The sequence below is a fragment of the Zootoca vivipara genome, chromosome 13 (genome assembly GCF_965207765.1).
Source record: "Zootoca vivipara chromosome 13, rZooViv2.hap1.1, whole genome shotgun sequence".
NCBI classification, from domain to species: Eukaryota; Metazoa; Chordata; class Lepidosauria; order Squamata; family Lacertidae; genus Zootoca; species Zootoca vivipara.
The window spans coordinates 12,785,214-12,806,390 of NC_142596.1; the positions used below are offsets into that span (position 1 = coordinate 12,785,214).

At 43.4% G+C, this 21,177-nt stretch overlaps 1 protein-coding gene across 4 annotated transcripts in view; it reads left to right on the forward strand.

Annotated features, from left to right (window-relative positions):
- Positions 1-21,177, forward strand: part of SEMA6D (semaphorin 6D) — a 401,170-nt gene that overhangs the window by 228,647 nt on the left and 151,346 nt on the right. For all 4 annotated transcript variants that reach the window (XM_088657281.1, XM_088657280.1, XM_088657282.1 and 1 more), the window contains one exon: positions 10,865-10,889. The gene's annotated coding sequence lies outside the window, so the exon portion shown is untranslated. The remainder of the gene's footprint in view (positions 1-10,864; positions 10,890-21,177) is intronic.

A 21,177-nucleotide genomic window follows, 5' to 3' on the forward strand; every position in this document is an offset into this window, starting at 1 on the left:
TCTCCCAAGCTGTTACTGGTCCTACAAAGAAAAATATGTCGATGTGCTTAATCCACAAGACTAGTTACAACTTCTGGAGAATGATATTGAGAAAATGGCAAGATATGGCTCTTGCTCTGGCACCATAGTTCTGATCTAGGTTGTGCACATACCAGTGGCGACTGGTGCACATTAGGACTGATAGGGCAGAAGGCAGAGATGTCAACAGTAGATGGAAGTATTGTACATGTTCATTCAGTACAACAGAAAGGACGATCTTGTCTCCTTACCATCAGATGCCCATGGCTTCATCTGGGACTTCATCTCTTGAAATGGAGAGCTGGGCAGTTCTCAAACACAACAAAAATGTGCTAATGTTTCTCCTCATAAAGTCATATGAATATGCCTCATTTTGGCAAGCAAATTTTCTGTAATACGTGTTTTGAGCGTTACCTCCACTGTTTGCATTTTTATGCACACTTTCCCCCAAATGGATGCATTCATGGTATCATAGAATTGTAGAGTTGGAAGGGACCCGAGCATCATCCAGGCCAACCCCCTGCAATGCAGGCATCTCAACTAGATCGTACATGACAAGTGGCCATCCAACCTCTGCTTCAAAACCCTCTCATGGGAGCCTGTTCCACTGTCAAACAGTTCTTACTGTCAGAAAGTTCTTCCCGATGTTTAGTCAGAATCTCCTTTCAGGTTAAAGAAGGCATTTTAATGAGGCCTATTAATATGAATATATTAGGAGAACCATTCACTAAAATGCTGGTGAATTTTTGTGAAAACTTAAAAAAAAACATAAATGAGTGCAGAAATGTAACATACCAGACTTAAGCTTGGAAAAACAAGAAACACAGAATTTAATCACAGAACTTAAAATAGGGGAGGAAATATGATTGACATATTCATGCATCCCTTACACAGAGTGTCACCAAAGAGAAGATTCTGTTGTGTATATTAATAGCTGAAATTATCCAATCACTAAGGGGGGGGGAGTTTTCAAAAAGATATTAATACTCTTCCCAGATACAAATTGGTGTCCAAGTCTAGTTCATTGCCAATAACAAAACTTTGGCCCACATAAAACATAGGAATTTGGGGTCGGGTCAGGCCTTGCTGCAAAGTGCGATGGAGATTAGAAATTTGCGGAGTCCAACTTTGGAGGACCAGAGGGAGAGATAGAATTAATCTGTATCACAGAACTAAGGATTTTTCCAGAGTAGCAGTTGTTATGAAACTTGGAAGTCACCATAGTAAATAAAATGCTTTGTATATAGCATCGGATTTTCTTGAGAGACATTCTTTTTTTCCATTGAGGAAGGTGCAGAAGTTTCCAACTAGACGTCAATCTTCTTTATCAGGTTAACCTTAAAATCGAAACTGCACATGGCCGCAGCGGTTTCTTTAAAAACGCTTAGTAATAAATGTGGAAGCTATAAATCAGGTCATGTCCTCCCCATGCACTCTGCTACTGGATGCCTGAGGATTCCATGCTCTGTTCTTCCAAGGCCTGCCAACATTTCTTCAGTAGCGCTGAGTCGAAGTTTTCATCCAAGTTCTTTGCTTTACATTTTGGGTTGAGGAGTGAAATGCCCCTCAAAATGTGGAAAGGCTGCATATGTAAATATTCAAGGGGTGCTGGCTTACCTTATGGGATGGGGGACAAGCTCATTTCAGTGTGTATTTAAAGGTGAACCTATAGGGTTCAGGCTTTCCGGAACAATAAGTGAACAGAAACACAGCCGTCATTTGAAATTTTCACTTATCTGAATTCAGTTCTCCAGTCTGGTAACGGGGACAAAGCTGCATATACTGGGGTAAAGTGTTGAACATATATCAATGGAAATAATATACAAAATTGTTTTGGGGATAATGTGTAGATTCGGCAAAGCTGCATAGAACAATTTGCATATCAGGAGAAATTCATACTAATTTGTTGGTGGGCTTTCATCCAGACTTTTTTAAAGGCCCAAACAGATGTGGAAATATGGCACGCTGGACATAAGACTGAGAAACTGAGGGCAACCAAAATGGACAGATTCATCCATCCCTAGTGTCAGGGGTTTCTTGTGACTACTCTAGAGTAACGACGCTCCTCAGGTTACTTTTCCATAACGTGTTTATTGGTGCTGATATGTACAGTGAAGCAGGTGCAGAAACATGTCTGCTCACTCCGATGAAGAATCCGGAAGTGCCCCTCGGCGCGAACGCTCCCAACATAAAAGGCGCGGGACACTGAATCTCCTCCCCTTTCGTCTTCTTCGTAATTCCGGAACCGGAGGAAAGGGTCTGCGTTCCATGTTTTCCCTCTCCCCCTAGTCCCCTTCTCTCTCCTCCCGTCTGTGGAGTCTGGGCTCTTTCATCCTGCCTGAGCCCAGGCACTCTCTCTCCCCGTGTCCTGACTTCCCTCCCCGGAGTCTGTGTTTCCTTCGCTACTCTGTGAGGAGCTACTCTTGATGATGGGGGGGGTACTCTGTACTCCCTCCCCCTTACACCTAGGTAGCAGTGTTGAGGTGTCTCTCTGGAAAGCTTTCAGGCACGTTTCTCCCATGAGAAGACCTATGGGAATGACGCAGCGTAGCTTCATTCTCATGGGCATTCTTACTTAAGAAATGTGCCTTGAGAATCAATCTGCAACAAGGATTTTTTACATTGGGAGATCCCCCAGCATCCTTGTAAAAATAAGATCACCCAACCGCCACCCCACATTTGCCCCCACAGAATTCTCCTCTATTGCAAGTGCTGACCTCACCCAAGCTCAAGCCAAATGCTATAGGAGAGCAGAGCTCAGCAACAATCAACCTTCGGCTGTACTTTATAGAGATAGAAGTAGCCGCTACATGTCTATTATAAGTCCCATCTTTACTGAAAAGTGCTTATTCGGTTATAGGTGCCCAACCTGCTCCAGCAGTCTGCTAACCAGATGGAGTGAGGGAGACACTGATTGTTCAGGGACTTCTGAGACAGAGGATGGAAATGTGCTATCCTTTGCCCAGAGGGGTACTGGGCTATGGGCTCATCATGTGCATTTTCTTCTGGGTTACAGCTGCCCTTCTGATGCCAATAAATCATCCAATTTCCCCACCGAAGAATGGGGATTAGGGATTTTGGCCCAGCTTCTTGGTTCACTCTCCTTTTGATGTTGTATTTGGAATCCCGCAAAGAGGTTGCAACAGCACAGGGGAAGGGGCTTTGCACAGAATATAAGAAGATGCCCCATCTAACCCAGCATCCTATTCTCACAGTGGCCAACCAGATGGGAAACTCACAAGCAAGACCAAAGCACAAAGAGCTCTCTCCCCTCCTACGATATGCAGCAACTGGTGTTCCAAAGCATACTGCCTCCAACCATGTAGGTCAGGCATAGGCAAACTCGGCCCTCCAGATGTTTTGGGACTACAATTCTCATCATCCCTGACCACTGGTCCTGTTAGCTAGGGACCATGGGAGTTGTAGTCCCAAAACATCTGGAGGGCCGAGTTTGCCTATGCCTGATATAGGCAAAGCACAGCCATCACATTGAGTCCCTAGTGTTTCCAGCTAGGGAACCATGAGGTTGCAAAATAGCTCTTTTTTATGTCCTGGGTGCAAAACATTTCTCCAGTTCTGGATAAGAAAGGCCAATGCTCTAATTGGACAGAAAATTGCTCTTTGAAAAGGGGAAGCCAGGAAGCCTGCTGTATTTGGAGGCTGCATTGCCTTGCTGATCTTATTTATGTGTTTATTTAGAGCATTTGTAGCCCAATCTTCAGCCAGAAAGGCTCCCATAGCAGCTTACATACAAGCAGAACAGGACAGTCCCTACCTGCAGGCTTACAATATTTTTTAAAAAGGCACACAAGGGCAAAGAGGCAGGGCAGGGAGCCTGATTAATATGAGAAGTGCAACTCAGTGACTTCTTCATCCTGATGATGCTCTAAATCCCTAAATCACGGTGGGAGACCTCAAGCCCAGGTGCCAGGTGCATCCCTCCAAATCTCTCTACCTGGCCTTTAGAACTTTCCCCAGGCCAGAACTCCTCACCCATGCCCCTAACCAGCCTTTCTTCAGGACTTTTGCCCAACTGGAAGGAGTCCTTGAACTTTAACAATGTCTCTTGCTTCCCTATATCACAGAGGGATGTGTGACTGTCTAAAACACAGCCTACTGTATAAATGTAACATTTTACATTCATTGTTCCACCCACTTTTGTCTGTTAATTAAAAAGAAGTTTTATTCCATGTTTTAAAGGGCTATGTTGTCCAAACCTCTACCCTCATCCCCACCCAAGAGCAAAGCAAATCCTGTTTCTATTTTTTTTTTCCATGAATAAAAAAGCAAACAAACAGATGATGGCAAAACTGTTGCCTGAATAATCTTGACAAACTATGGCACCAAATGATTTATCTTCCTTGTGCTAGATTTGGACAGGGCAGCTGTTGCTATTCTTGATATTAATTTTTTTGTATCTTTGTTTGAAATCTTATTATGATTTACTGTATGTGGAAATGGTTTCCATTTGGTTGTGTGCTTTCTGATGTCTTATTTATTGTCTATGACTACTTTTGTTATGTTTGCAAGTACGTACGGTAGTTTTTTTTCCATGTTGTACGCCGCCTTGAGCATGGGCTTAACTATAGAACGGTAGCTTACAAACAAAAGGATGTGCTTATCTGTATGTATTTTGAACATTCTTTGTAAGCAGCACTGATAACATATTGAGCTGCGTTCTCCAACTGGGTCAACCCTTGAGATGTTTAGGACTTCAGTTTCCATGACCCATGACCATTGTCAACGTCAGCTGGGTTGACGGGGATTAGATTCCAAAAAGTCTGGGCGGCACCAGGTTAGAGAAATTAGCTCTTGGTTCTACAAACCAGGAAATAAATATCCTAAATAATGTGAGCACAAGGTCTTCTACTGCTGTCAATGAATAGTGCAAGGATAGCGCTAAGTATCTGGAAAGACTCTTAATTTACTCTTGATAACTTCCCTTCTCTTAGGTCTTTTGGTAGTTTCAGCTATTAATTTTAATGTTTAATAACTGTGTGTTTCCCTCTCTCTGTTAATGGAAGACATCTGTGCCCTTAGATTTAATTGGGTGGTAATTATCTAAATAACATCTCTGGCTTCCTGAAAATGAACCTGTTACCGCATTAATTCTTCTAAACATGCCCTTTTTTGAAGGCACAAGTGCAGATTTGCTGTAGGGGGGGAGTAGGGTGCCTGGGCTTTGTGCCACCAAATATTCTAGCTAAGCACATTGTTGTAGATAGCCTTTATTCTCGTATCCTTAATGTATAAGGAGATGGGGTTTAAAACAAACAAACAAACAAAAAACCTGCACACAACTTATTCCAAGCTCATTATTGTCTACAATGACTGACTCCAGGATTTCTGACAACTTTTTTTGGGGGGGGACTCTTGAGATTTGAATCAGATTGTGGTCTTTGGGTTGTACACTCAGGTGTCAGAACTCTGTCCAGACACACACACAAAAAAAAAGAATGGAGCATTGACATACCATATAGAATCACAGAGTTGGAAGTGACTCAAGTCATCTACTCCTGCCTATGCCAATACAGGAAAGTCTCTGCTTGCAAAAAATACCAGGCGTGTAGACTTCCTCAGACAAGTTTGACTGCAGCATTTCAGTTCCTCCTCCACCACAGCCACTGGGCCCTAGTTTAAGAATATGGGGCAATAAAAAGTTAGGGTAGTACAGTAACTCTTAGCTGTGCCATGTAACTTTCCTTCTCACCCCTCCTCAATTCTGCTGTGGGGTTTCTTCCCAACTCCCTCAGATTTAGAGGGGACATGTAGAGAGAGAAAAGGTTTGGGTCATTGTGATAGCACAACTGTGTAGCTGGATACCGCCCATGGCCTCCAGGTCTCCATTCAAGGATGGCTACTCACAGCCTTGGTCTGGCCTTAACCATTTTACACGGTTTTTGGTGATGTTGGCGGGCCTTGTGTGAGTCCTTACGTTTCCCTTCCTTGTGATGAATTGAATTAGCCTTAGCCTACCGCTATATGGGAGTGCCCCACTGTGTATTCCATTCATTATACAGTGCCTAGATTTTTCACATATACATTTTTATTGACTGCCTCCCTATGATGTGTCATTTGCCATGTTTGTTTTTGTGATTGAATGGAACAGCAGCAAGGTAGCATAAATTTTGTCTAGACAATTTAGTGACAAGTTGGTGTGATGAGCATTAATCTCCCCAAACTCATCCATGCAATGAATAAAATATGGATTACAAACCTTCCAGAACACACGAAGGTTGCCGTGTCCTTCTAACTAACCTACCCAAGAGCTAAACTAAGCAGTCTGGATAGCCTCATTGCTGTTCAGGCTTGTTTCCAATTACATCAAATCTTTTGTTCCACACAGGCCAAAAAGAGAGGAAGGAAGAAATGCAATCTAGTAATTCTGTAAACCAAAGATTTGGGATTTCTTTTGTTTTGATTGTTTCTAAAGTAACTTTTGAAATGTTCTGACTAAAAGTATCAAAGGAATTGGCTAGCACATTCCTTCTCCGGTGCATAAAAAGCAAAACTTTAAAGATATTTCAGTCTCATTGTATATCATGCCAGAGGGAATGTTCCTCATTCATAGTGTGAAGGGAAGGTTAATTTCAAAATCCCGTCCCTGAAAATTTGAGAGAAGATACATTTTAAAGCTTAGTTTTAAATAAAAAGGAAAATATATTTCTTTTTCCAGATTTCAACAATCGCTGGAGCATTATCAAAGGGCATCCCTAGTTACTCATCATGCCTTGAGATTCCTGTATTCAAAAAGGGTTCAATCCAATGGGAAGTTCCATTAAAATCTGTGGGAGATGCTCTGAGCTGCGCAGGAACATAGAAAGCAGTATTGTCTGAACTGACTGGCAGCAGCTTTCCAGGATATCAAACAGGGTTATCTTCCATGGAACATTAGCTATGTATTATATTGCCACAGATGGACTCTGTTTTTAGTCCTACTTTTACAGAAAACAATTACCAAAGTTTCAGATAAATTCTTGAGGCTGCAAAACTGTCTTGTTACTCGCATCTTTTAAAGCACAATAAAAAGAAAGCATTTAGACCACCTCTGGCATACTTCTTAATAATTTTTGCAGGGAAGATCAATCCAGTTAACAAAGAAATGTTTTAATTTTAACTAGATCTAAATAGGATTATATAAAACACAAAATATTATGCAAAGAAGCTTACGAATGTTACATTTGCCACTATGGAATGCCCATGCTACAATGGATTGATGGTATTAAAATTCATTCTGTAAATGAGCAGGGGTGGGGGGCGGTACTTATTTATTCTGTCTAGCAAATACTGTATACTGTTTCCCTGTAAAAGAACCCTCTAAAGTGTTTAATTCAATCATTACTGCTAAATGAATGGATCTAGGAGCAAGTCCAAGAGTCTAGATCAGAAATGGTGAACTCTTGAACCACCAGATCTTGTTGGACTACAGCTCCCGTTATCACTGGCCAAACTGGCTGGGTCTTATGGGACCTGCCATCCAACCACATCTGGAGGGCCCCAGGTTTGCCATCCCTGGTCTAGAACATGATCAATCAGAGATGCAATAAATAAAATTTAGAACAAACTCAGGGGGAAATTGGTTCTAGAAATATCTCATAGAATGTCATTACTTGCAACTAATATATTTTGACAAGCAAGGGTTTATCATAAGAGAAAGAATGGAAAATTAGGAAGAATTGAAGATTAATTTACAGACAATACTTTTGCTTTGTTTGATGAGTTGATTCAACAGGGGTTATGCATTTCTTTTCCTTTTCTTTCTACAACTTCAGGGCTGTCTGGTAGCTATTTAGGCTAATCGGAATCTGCTCAGACCACTTACTGAATTTGAAACACTACATCTTAAAAGGGGGTTACTGTCCAAAATATGTGACATCTTATCAGAAATTCAAGATATATAAGCACAGGAGTTAAAAATAGGTGGGGAAATGTTTCGAACAACTATCACAGATAGGGGCTTGTTTGCTATATGTAATGATGATTTCAACATTTGGAGAAAGGTGAATTTTGAAGGGTGGGCATGTTCTGGTTCGCAGCTTCTCATTCAAATCTCTTCCCCATCCCTATGAAGATTTTAAGTGCATTCAGATGAATTGTCTTAGGACCACTGGGATGGACATTTAATCCCATTCCTGAGGTCACATGAATTATCTGAACCACTCACACAAACAAACTTCTGTATCTCAGGGAGCTTTTGTATCCATGATGACTCTGCATGCGACTGAGAACCCTGATCTTCCAGGATTCTCAGTCAAGTGAAGAGCTTCTGTGGATACACAAATCTCCCTGCTGCAGAAGTTTTGTTTCATCACACAGTTGCAATGCCTAGGCATGTCTCCACAGTGCCACTCTACGTGTCTTCCATCTTAAGGTGAGAATGTCCGAAGAGGACTACAACCTCTTCGTATTCATTCATTAATTTGTTGTTGTTGTTTAGTCGTTTAGTCGTGTCCGACTCTTCGTGACCCCATGGACCATAGCACGCCAGGCACTCCTGTCTTGCACCGCCTCCCGCAGTTTGGTCAAACTCATGTTGGTAGCTTCGAGAACACTGTCCAACCATCTCGTCCTCTGTCGTCCCCTTCTCCTAGTGCCCTCAATCTTTCCCAACATCAGGGTCTTTTCCAGGGAGTCTTCTCTTCTCATGAGGTGGCCAAAGTATTGGAGCCTCAGCTTCATGATCTGTCCTTCCAGGGAGCACTCAGGGCTGATTTCCTTAAGAATGGATAGGTTTGATCTTCTTGCAGTCCATGGGACTCTCAAGAGTCTCCTCCAGCACCATAATTCAAAAGCATCAATTCTTCGGCGATCAGCCTTCTTGATGGTCCAGCTCTCACTTCCATACATCACTACTGGGAAAACCATAGCTTTAACTATACGGACCTTTGTAGGCAAGGTGATGTCTCTGCTTTTTAAGATGCTGTCTAGGTTTGTCATTGCTTTTCTCCCAAGAAGCAGGCGTCTTTTTAATTTCGTGGCTGCTGTCACCATCTGCAGTGATCATTAATTTACACACAATCAAAACCTATAGCACCAACTTTGGGGGGGTGGGATATCATAGCAGTGCACAGCATAAAATCAACAATAAAGTTTCTTTCATAAAACAAGTATAAAACACAACAAAAAGAATCAGTGAATCAGTTTAATACATCTCTGGAGCTCTCCCTTGGGAAAGTATGAGTGAGCAGGCACCTAAAACTTGTTCTGTGCAAGATGTTAATCTTCGTGGATTATTCATGTACTTGGATACATTATGCTCTAAACAAAAGTGTGCTAATTGATATCATCACATTTAGTCAGCATTGTTACATGTTGAAATATTATTTGTTTCTTTTAAGGGTTTGGAGAGGGAAACTAAATCTAAAGAGAACCCTGGGCTTTAAACTAAACTTAACAGCTTGTATATTTTTGCAGCAGTTTTTTTTTTAAAGGTTGAAATACTTCATTATCCCTGAACTATTTAAAATGAAAGGATTCTATATCTAGTCACAAAGTATAAAAAGGATATGTATTTCTATATCTGGGTCTTGATTGCGCCAAAGGAGTTGATACATCTGCAGGCTTTGTTGCAAAATGCGTTGAAATTCAGGGATGAATAAGATCTGCAAGGGAAGGGCTTTCCCAACAGCTGGTCTTGGAGATTTGTCTTTGCATAAAAGTTACGGAGCAAAACTTACCCAAAGCACAAGTTACTTCATCCGAGATTGGCTCCAGCAAGAAGTGCTGCTGTTTTCACGGTGACCGTCATTACCTCTGAAGCTGATGTGACTTGTCAGCCTTGATAGCTCAGTTGGTTAGAGCATGGTGCTTAAAAAGCCAAGGTTGCAGGTTCGATTCCCATATGGGACAGCTGCATATTCCTGCATCGCAGGGAGCTGGACTTAATGATTCTCAGGGTCCCTTCCAACTCTATGATTCTGTGACCACTTTTGAGAGAGAGATGTCAACAGTTGAAATGCCATTGCATTTCACCTGTGGATTCTTGAGAGCAGTCCTCAAATGTTTTGGGGACTCTGTCCTTGAGGCTCTTAAATTAATGTCAGAAGCATGTGCACACCAACATGCTGGACCCTTCTCACTGGTGGCTGGTGCACATGAAGATATGGGGGTACAGAAGGCATGGGAGGCCAACAGTAGGTGGAGCTAGAACAAATGACAGGCAGAATCAACTAATTCTAATTTCATCCCCATCCTCCTCCCACCTGAGTGCTACAAGTACTGATACTAAGGAGGGTGAAGCTGGCAGCCAGGGGTACCCCCCTGGAACTGTAATAAGTAAGAATGCAGGCAGGTGAGGGCTGGTTGAGATCAGTACCCCCATCAGCCCAAATGGACCATCCTTTGCTGAACTCGCTTGCATCAGTCAAGACTTAAGACATTGATGTGAACCAATATATTGGAGCATCTCCCCCAGACAAACCACAAACCACAATCCAAGAACAAATCTGGGCTAGGGCATATGGTTTGTCTGCAAAACAAGCCATGAGGCAGGGTTCAACATACTGCATGGCAGCCAGAAGAACAGGGGAGAGGCAGAGCAGATGAATTTTTTCGCTGTGGGTATCTGCACACTCGTGCATCCATGCTCATCTTAGCATTGCATCCCTAACCACCCTTTCTGCGTTTTAATTAACATTCCAGTTGCATTTAAATGGGGAAGTTATCCCAACAAAAACTGAAATCCCATTGATTTGTATAAAGCAAACTGTATAAACCAGATTATGTTTATATCAGTTCAGTTCTAGTTGTAGGTGCAACTGCAACTGTGTAGAACAAATCATAGCTGCACATGAATGAGATTGTATAAATTGCTTCATCTCTCTCCCCCCCTCTTTTTCCACTCTAGTTTCAACATTTAACATCTGAAGAAGGTAAGTACTGTCCACCTTTAATGATGGATGAGCCACTGTTTCCAGCATTTTAAGCATGCATGCATGTGTGTTTCTCAAAGTCAGCCTAATGAAAAGGTTTCCACTGTGGCGATGTGCTAATGCTCTGCGATCAGTATGGCATACAAGTGGCACTTCTTCTTCTACATTGGCCAGAGATGTTAAATGAAGAGAAACTCCGTCTGACAAGGTGCATACAAAGCTGCCTGGTCTGAGTGCCTGTACAAAGTCAGGCATCCTTTTGCAGCCCAGTATCATCTATTCTGACTAGCAGCAGCTTTTTCAGGCACTGCTGCTGGCATTCCCCATCCATACTGAATGGCACCCAGCAACATCTGGCGGGCCACAGGTCCCCCACCTCTGAGGGAGTGTGTGCGCTATATAGTAATAGAGGACACACCTGTAGAATGTCCAGTAATACAGTTCCCCACCCCCAATCTGTCTGAATGCAGCCTTCTTGGTGACTGCTCTTGGACTCTGAAACTCCTTGCCCAGGGAGGCCCAGCTAACCCCATCTCTAATGACCTTCCATTGTAGGTGACATCCTTATTTAGAAGGGCAAAATAAAGATCAATAAACTGACTTGTAAATATATTGGCAGTGGTTTTTTTAATCAAAAATCAAATGCAAAAGACCACGAGTTGCTTTTATTAACGTTTTACGAGACTCATTTTTGTGTTATTTATTTAATATTATATTGCTGTCTTACTGCATTTTCTTATACTTTATTGTACTCACGTTATTGACAACAGCTGCCTTGCTCGCCATTGGTAGAAAGGCAGGGTGCAAATTTTAACAGAGGAAGAGTTGCAAGTCTACCTCCGTGTGAACCAATGGTGGCCTCCGCTTTCCCCTGGTGTGCAAAGAACTCCCACGAATGATCTCTGTAGTGCTTGGTTATGTGAACACTCCCAGGAAGTGTCAATGTTAGCAATGCACCATTAATGCTGCCTGGTGGTGACGCCCATTCCATCGGAATCAAGAAAGACTGTTAAGGTGTTGGACAGGTGTGGAAGCAGTGATGGATCGGATAGGGGCTATGGAACCCAGTCTGAATGCTGATAAGATAGAAGTACTGTGGATTGTGTACAATCTTTTCCGGGAAGGGTTGCATTCCCTCTGATAGAACTGGTTCATAGGCTGGGAGTGATGATGATGATGATTCCTTCTTCAGATAAGTGTGTGCATGCACACGAAAGCTCATACCAAAATAAAAACTTAGTTGGTCTTTAAGGTGCTACTGAAGGAATTTTTTTATTTTACTTCGACCCAGACCAACACGGCTACCTACCTGTAACCAGATGATGATGATGATGATGATGATGATGATGATGATTTATACCCGCCCATCTGGCTGGGTTTCCCCAGTACTGTGCTCTGTGACTAGGAGAGCTTATGCCCAACTTAGCCTGATTCGTCAGCTACAGCCTTTCGTAGACCAGCTTTTAAAAATGTTTTCGGTAGTGATTATTGCCTCCTTTGGGAGGAAGGGCAGGAAACAAATTAAAACCACATAGAGATTTTATTACAATAAAGAGATACCGGTATCTATTTAAAAAATATTATAATTATCACTGGTGCTCTGTTATCAGAAAAGAAACATATATACACAGTGGAAAAGGTCAAAATGTAGTCAGTCATGGATTGTTCTTGTTGATCCATCCCCCCCCCAAAAAAAATATCTAAGTGCCCTTAAGTTAAATATATTTTGTCGATGGCATCAGTTCTTTAAACTGGAACAGTCACAAGTCCTTGGTTGTGCTCGGGATTTAAAAGATCCAGAGATCAAGCAGGAAGTGACCGGCTGGAGCTTAGATCCTTAACAAGAGAGGTGTTTTATCTTTCTTTCTTTTTTATAACAAAAGGACGAGCGCCTAACCTCTGAAGCTAGATCACATGGATGGAGCCTTTGCAGAGGTCTATGAGAATAGCAGAGCACCTTTGGGAAAGAACGTTTTTTAGGCTTAGAATTTTTTTAAAGAAGAAGAAGAAGAAGAGAGAGAAAGAGAAGAAAAAGAGAAAAGTAGATTGCCTTCTCATACTGCTGTAATGTAATATTTTAATTATAGTTTTCAGTGCACTTCAGAGAGTGCCCCTACAGGACTGCTAATTAACCAAGTTGTTCAGCTTTCAAATAGTATCAATCAAAGGATTGCTGGAAATGTCTGGATCTCATTTTCGGAGATTAGAGCATAAAAGAAGGAACACTTTGCTCCATTGTTACTCAACTTAAGAGGTCATATATAATGGGCACCACTTGTGTTATTAAAATCTCAGGTGACGTCAGGGTGATGTGCCTGCTCTGGAAAGAGTTTAGGCATAGTGCTTTAAAAAAAAAAGCATGAAAAATATCCTATTCCTTTTTAAGACTCTTTCAAAATTTGTGCTGAAGGCTGAAGTGAATTGTTCAGCCGTGGGCCTCCAATACATTTCAAAACTAATTTTGCATGCCCAATACCAGGTAGTGGTCATCACTCAAATATGAGTTGGGCATATATCTTTCATGTGATGAAATGAAGGGGATAATTTATATTGTGAATATTAAATAAATTGTAATATATTTAAATATACCACTCTTAGTATTTTTTAAAAATATATATATGCTGGAAATAAAATCACAAGCCTATTCATATTTGTGTACCAACTACTAGTATATCAGCAGTTATAATTAACATATCCCATAAAATACTACTTGCAGCTAGGTATGAATGAATCTTTCAATTTTGCTTCCTCTCAACTTATTGTTTTCTCAGTCTTGTCATTTCCACATCAGTTGGCAATTTATTTATTTATCAGAGCATGTGAAGCAGGTGACCAGGGTAGGCCTGGGTGATATATCAACATATCACCCAGGATCGGTATGAGGAGCAGACCGAGATGTCGAATTCACTCAACGACAGGGTGGATAAAAATCCATGATTTTTAATCGGATTTCTTTGATTTAAATTCATTTTTTTAAAAAATCAGATTTTTAAAATAAATTGGATTTTTAAAATAAAATGTTTTTGAGGAAAAAATATTCTAAGGATAGTTTAAGTTACATTATAGTCCAAAAGCTATTTATTAGGAAATAAGGATTTGTTTTAAGTTTTTCATGTGTGCTAAAACTCAGTCTAAGTTTTCAGAGGGGGGGGGAGAAAAGCTGTCCAAATATTAACATTTAACTTATTAAACCTCACAATAATTTCATAATCATCTGTCTATGTATTTCTAATAATATAACCAAATCAGTAATTTTCAATATAACTGTAAAAACTACTCTGGAAATGTATTGTTCCAAAAATGAAACCTTCATCTGGTTGTAAATATTAAGATTATACCAGCAAGAATGAGTCTTTCTGTAAAAAAAAGATTTAAATTAAGTCTTACCGACTAGTGATTTAAATCAAGTCTTACTGTCTAGTGATTTGAATCGTGATTTAAATCAATTTAAATCACATCCACCCTACTCAGCGATATATCGCTGGTGAAACTGCCCCCGCTCCTGAGTCCCTCTGCTAGTGAAATTCTTCCAGCGAGCATTGCTAGCAGAGGGACTCAGGAGTGGTGGCAGTTTCACTAGTGATATGTCGCTGAGTAAAACTGCTATCCCACTCTGCCCTCATGCTGTGCAGAGGGAGAAAAAGGCTGCATTGGTGAGGCACTAGTACCGCTTTTCCTCCCTCTGCTTCTTTAAACTGCTCGGCTGAGGAGTGTGTGGTGGCCGCTCCCATCAGCCGAGCGGTTAAAGCAGGGGTCGGCAAGGTTTACCTCACCTGGGCCGGTTCACTCCAGCGGAGATCCCTCTGTGGGCCTGATACTGCATTTCCGGCACCTGCGTCTGTGGCAGACGCGATTGCCGGTGCTGCGGAAGCATGTCCCTGCACTGCGCCGGTTTAGCGCAGCACGCGGGGACTCGCCGAGCAGGCGGCTCGGTTTGGGGCAGGCTCGTTAAACGACCCCCGTGGGCCGCTTGTGGCCCATGAGCCTTAGGTTGCCGACCCCTGGGTTAAAGGATTCCCCAGCCCAGCGTTGGCTCCCACGCAAGCACGGGGAGCACCAGGGATCTCAGCTGGGGATCAGGAGCCCTCCCGCCCCACAGCTGAGCCGCACAAGCAAGCTGCCTTGTCCCAGCCCGCTAGGTGCTGGGGTGAAATTGCCACAGGTCCCATGTTGAGAGCTGCAGCAATTTCACCCGCCGCCTCGCAGGCTGAGGCCAACGCAGCTTGTTTTTTTCAACATTGTGGTAAATCGCCAGACCTTGATGTTTGGCTGGTGATATACTGCAATGTTGAAAAGCTTCTATCGCCCAGCCCTAGACCAGGGTTATAATGTTGATGGCGCTGATTTATCCCTCACACCTGTGGATTTGGACCACAGTCTGTAAAGGTTGAAGCAATTCTGGTATAAACACATTCCAGGTACAGATGAGCATAATCCGAGTTCCCTTATTGCCCTCCTGTGTCCCTTCAGTTAAAATAACAAGTGACTTGTGAGCATTAAGCAAATTCTGAATCCCAGTTATTTGTAAGGCCGTCTTAAGCCTATCTGGCCGTCTTAAGCCTATCTGGCGCCGTGGTGCAGGGATCCCTCGGGCGCCCCCCCACCCTTCCCTCCCGTCCGCCGCCTCAATGGAGCGCAACAGGAGGTCCCCGCTGTGCTATTGACAGAGCTCCGTCGGCGGAGCATGAGGCTCTTAATCTCGGGGTCGCGGGTTCGAGCCCCATGCAGAGCAAAAGATTCCTGCATTGCAGGGGGTTGGACTAGATGACCCGCTGCCTGAGGAGAAGTCAACTCACTCAACCTTCGATACTGCGGGGAGCTGCTGGAGCCTCTTCGTCAGGGTCATCTCCTCTTCTTGCAGAATCAGCGATACTCCTGCCTAGAGTGGCAGCAGTCTCGCTGGTTCTGCAACTCACTGTTACTGCCGTCGCTTTAGGCGCCTCGCATGGAGCTCCTGGCTGCCGCGCTCAGCCGGAACCAGCCGTTCGGCGCCCCTTCGGCGCCTCGGTGGCTGAGCGCCTGGGCGCCTCACGCCACCCAGCCCAGGCCTAGAGACGGCCCTGAGAGGTTTTGTACTAGTAGCAAATATTTAAATGTTGGGACCTATGCCTACACCTAAAAGCTCATTACAGTATTTCAAACTATTCCCACCTTTAATGTGTATTTTGGAAATTTCTTCATTTCTTCTTTAAACAATGTAATAACAAAAAATGTGACTGCTGGCATTGCAATGCTCTTGAGTAATTTGTGATTCTTTAGGTTAAAAAGAAATCCTTTCAATTCTTCAGTAGTGTGTTTATCTTGCTAAGCCACGTAGCGGTAAAGCTTTGTGGATTAATGCCTTTGAATCTGGAAAGTTGCTTCTGATTAGACATTCTCTTGGCTGCCGCCGCCATTTCTTTACTTCTTCTACACAATAACAAACATGATTAGTTCCAATATATCATGCTCTCCTTAACCTGCTTGTAATTGGGAGAATCTACTGTACATATCCTTAAAGTCAAACTCACTCCGAAGATTGACAAGTAATTACAAGAGAAGCGGTCTCATCTCTGGTAATTACAGTTGTCACCATCAATCCAATTAACCAGGATAACTAACTCAATGGACTGTAGTCATCAAAGCTTTGTTGCTAAATCCAGATTGCTTTGTAAGGGGTTTTGTTGTAGAGGGAGGGTATTCTTTGAGATTTTTCAGTTTCCCAAAATAGTTTAAAGTGAGAGGATAATGGAAGTTTTGAAGAGAAATCACATTCCCCCCCGCCTCCACAATGATGTGCTCTTTTTTTTTGTCTTCTCATTCTGTCTCTCTGACTAGCCCTCCTCTCTAGTTGCCATTGGTTGATCTTCTCTGACAACACAGAGAATCTAGGCAGTCTTGGGTCAGGGAAGTGAGATCTCAGAATTCAAATTACACAGTCCACGGGGAGTTATAAATTAAGTCACAGAAGCATTGTCCCTACTCTGTGGGTTGTATCCAGTGTTACTCCTGCTCAGAGGAGATCTGTTCCAATTAATGGACACAACTAACTCAGGTCTTTTAATTTCTATGGGTCTACTCTGAGTACACAGTTGTTGGGAACCAGGTCCTGAGAGCAGACATGTAAAGAATTAATTCACCTGTCGGCCACACAACTTGTCAAATGCAATCCATGGCCATATCCCACGGATGATGGATCTGTCTTGCCAGAAATCTTTCATTTCTTTGCATCCTTCAGAAAACATTCCAATTTCATTTCATTTGAAGGAGAAGCCTTCCTCTTGCTTTCAGTCCGGTCTAATCTGCTGTCCTGCAATCTTCCATGTTTACCCAAGGCAATGACAAAGCTGGCCCAGTTGACAGGCATTCCCATCCCCCTCTTTCCCCCAACCCGTCTCTATCTGCTACTCATCGATTTCCTGTTATATTTTTAGCTATGTTCATTGTAAATAGAGTGTGCCATAATGGCATTGGGGGGGGGAGGGGGCTGTCTAGGCCTACTGTGTACATCATAGCACACTTCATACAAGCACTATTGTATATATACCAAGCTGGAAAGGAGTGCAACTCCTTTTGCATCAACTCACTAGCCCTGTTTGGGAATTCAAAGAAGGCAGCATTAATCGTTCTATGAAGGAGAGTGGAACCCCAGACACTAATTCTGCTAATGCTGCCCTATCCCCCAGGTTGCCCCCTCCAAATGCTGCCCACAGGTCAGTGGAGGCTGGTCTGTTATAGCAAATGTGACAGTACCCTACCAACCTCAGCCAATCCCTACCTGCCGTGCCAATCTTCTAACTTACAACCAGTCCAGGGAGTTAAAAAGCATTGCCTGTCAACTTCCTTCATTGTTAGTGCTTATACTTATCAAACCTTTATTAGGCATTTTGCAAATAAAAGCATAAAAGAGAAAATAACATATAAAAGCCTTGAAATATATATAAAAAGGCAGCAGTTGGCTACATATAGAGAATCAGTGGTTTTCCTTGTTAACCTGCTCCTTGGAGGACTGCTACCAAAAACTCAGCTACCGCCGCCGTTACCCTTTGGTCAACATCAGATAGGCAGAATCCCACACATTAACCTTGCTGGGGTTCCAGACCACCCAAAAGAGGGGACAGCATGCATTGTTAGTGTTAGTGTTATTTATATACTGCCCCGTGCCCACAGGTCTCAGGGCGGTTCACAAAATAAAATCAGACTATAAAACCACAAAATACATAATCAAAATAAAAATAACAACCCAATAACGCACCCACACACCCACACTTTAAAAGGGCGTAGGGGTCAGTCAAATCAACCAAAGGCCTGGTTTAAAAGGAACGTTTTTGCCTGGTGCCTAAAGGTGTATAATGAAGCCAGCAGGTGAACTTCCCTGGGGATAGCATTCCACAGCCAGGGAGTCGCTGCAGAGAAGGTCCGTTCTCGTGTTGCCACCCTCTGGACCTCTCAATGAGGAGGCACACGAAGGAAGGCCTCAGAAGATGATCTCAGGGTCCAGGGTAGGTTCATACGGAAAGAGGCGGTCCTTGAGGTTTGGCGGTCCTGCGCCATTTAAGTCAAAACCAGCACTTTGATTTGGGCCCGGAAACTAATTGGTAGCCAATGCAGTTTGACCAGGATTGTTGTGCTCAAACCGCTTTGCTCGCGCGAGCAACCTGGCCGCTGAATTCTGCACTAGCTGATGTTTCCAAACCGTTTTCTGAGGCAACCCTACATATAATGCATTGCAGTAAACTAACCTTGAGGTTACCAGAGCATAGACAACAGTAGTCATGCTATCCCTGTCCAGATAGGGGTGTAGCTGGGCCACCAGCTGAAGCTGGTGCAAGGCACTCTGGGGAACTGAGTCCACCTGGGTCTTGAGCAACAGCAAAGGATCCAGGAGTACCCCCAAGCTACGAACCTGCTCCTTCAGAGGAAGCATAACCCCATCAAGAGCAAGAGACCTCGCACCCAATCTGCTTTTTGAAACTAGAAGGGACGTTAAAAGCTATAGCGGGGCACGTGATGGGTGCCATTTGTGTTGATGCGTGTGTTCTTTGTGGGACAAGGAATGAAAAGAAGACCTGTTGAGGGTACATGAGCGTCCACACAGGTAGACTGCTTTGTCTGTTAATGTCGAATTTGAAAGCTCATGATGCATGTTGTAAGATACTGTAAATGCTCAAGTTTCACAAAGGCCTCACTTTGGGGGAGCAACCAATAGGGGGCACCCTCGGAACCCTTGTCATCATGAAGACATGACATTGCAGCATACGTCTTTGTGCACCGGTGTGCGTTTTGCAACAAGTATCCTCCAGCTCAGGGCCCCGAACCCAAAGGAAACATTACCCTTTCTGGGAGCCCAAGAAAAAAATGCTCTATTAAAGAATGGGTGTTCTGCCATGAAAGCTATGGCACTTCCTCAAATAATTGGGGGAAGCTGTCCTTTCATCTTTTGTTACTTTGCTATGCCTTTATGAAGTGCAGCACCATAGGTATCTTTCGGCATTCCCTCCTCTGTGTTGATATAGCTATAAATAAGGAATAGTACAGCAGCGGAGGCTTGAAAATGCAAGGCCTCGTTCCAGCTCTCTCTCTCTCTCTACTTTTTTTGAGTTCCTTCGGCAATATAACCCGTGCACAGTAGATAAAAGCCCTGGAGTCACTCTGCTCTCTTATTGACCTCATTGGTAGCGAAATTTATTGCAGCAAATCCCCTATAAAAATGGCTCCAATCATTTCGAGACTTTACAGGGGGGAAATATTGCTACTAAATTGTTTTTTGTTTTTGTTTGTTTCTTTCCTTCAGCCTCAGCATCACTCTACTCTAGCTCCCCCGGCTGAGTCTAATCCATGCCTGTCTCAGCTGTTAAGGCAGGATTATGGTGCCACCTTGTCAGGTTTCTGCCTCTACTTCTGTTTGCATGGCTGCCACGGAAAATATAGCAGAGCTGGTCAGTACGGTGATACTGTGCTACATGTAATGGCAGACAAAGTGTGTAGTGCCCTAGAATCATAAGAAGCCGACTTACACTATGTAGGACCCTTGGTCCACCTAGTTCAGTACTGTCTACATGAACTGGCAGCAGCTTTCCAGGATTGCAGATGGGGGTCTGTCCCAGTCCTGCCTGGAGGTGATGTTGGTTGAAACTGGGAAGCTCTGCATACAAAGCAAATGCTTTGTGAGTCTTCAGGGAAGCCTATCCCTTTCATGGTAGCAGCCAAGAAGCAGGTCAATGAGAAGAGTTCTTACCAAATGCTTTATTCAATATTCACAGTGAGAGATGTAGGAATGCAGTCTGTCTTAGATAATGGCATCGCTCTGAGTAAAGTCCCCCCCCCCCCGCTATTCTACACCATCCCTGCGCTGGCTGATCTGAGCTTTCTGCCTCTGAGCTTTCTGTTCTCCTACTCTCAATGCACGCCGGGTCCTGAGTGGGTGGGGTCAGGAATGCTTTCCAAAGACACTGAGTCTGCCAGCTGTCTCTCCCCTGGTGCTTCTTCTTCCTGCTGCTCCTCTCCCAATATTTCCCAGCTTCTCCCCTTTGCAGCCTCTGAACTACTGTTGCAAATCACTGTTGCAAATCTATACTGTCCTCCTCTTCTCGGGAAGATTCAGGACAGGGGGGGGGGGGTCCCAAATATTCCTCCTCAGTCCAGCCCCTGACGTGCTTTAACATTGAGCTACACCCCCTTCCCAAATAGGAAGCTTCCTTATACGGAGTCAGAGCCATTGCTTCATCTAGTTTGATATTGTCTACACTGGCTGGTAGCACTTCTCAAGCTTTTGAGACAGGGTCTCTCCAAGTCCTACCTGGAGATGCTCAACATTCTGTAAGCACTGAGTATTTTCAGTCATCACTGGATGGTTTTAGAGCCCCCCCCCTATCTTCAAAGAGAAGAGACTGGCAGGCTCAGAGTTTTCTCCCCAACCTGCTGGTACCACCTTCTTGTGTGTGGTGGTGGGAACCATGCATATATATGTGTGTGCAGATGTGGGAACCATGCATATATATGCGTGTGCAGATGTGGCACTTTGCCCTGTGTCCTTTTCGGCTAGTGGCCGGGCTCCATAATGGATCCTGGCTGCAAAATGAGGTGTGACTGTACACACACACACACACACACACACACAGAGGGATATATATATATATATATATATATATATATATATATATATATATATATATATATCCCTCTGTGTGTGTGTGTGTGTGTGTGTGTACAGTCACACCTCATTTTGCAGCCAGGATCCATTATGGAGCCCGGCCACTAGCCGAAAAGGACACAGGGCAAAGTGCCACATCTGCACACGCATGCAGAG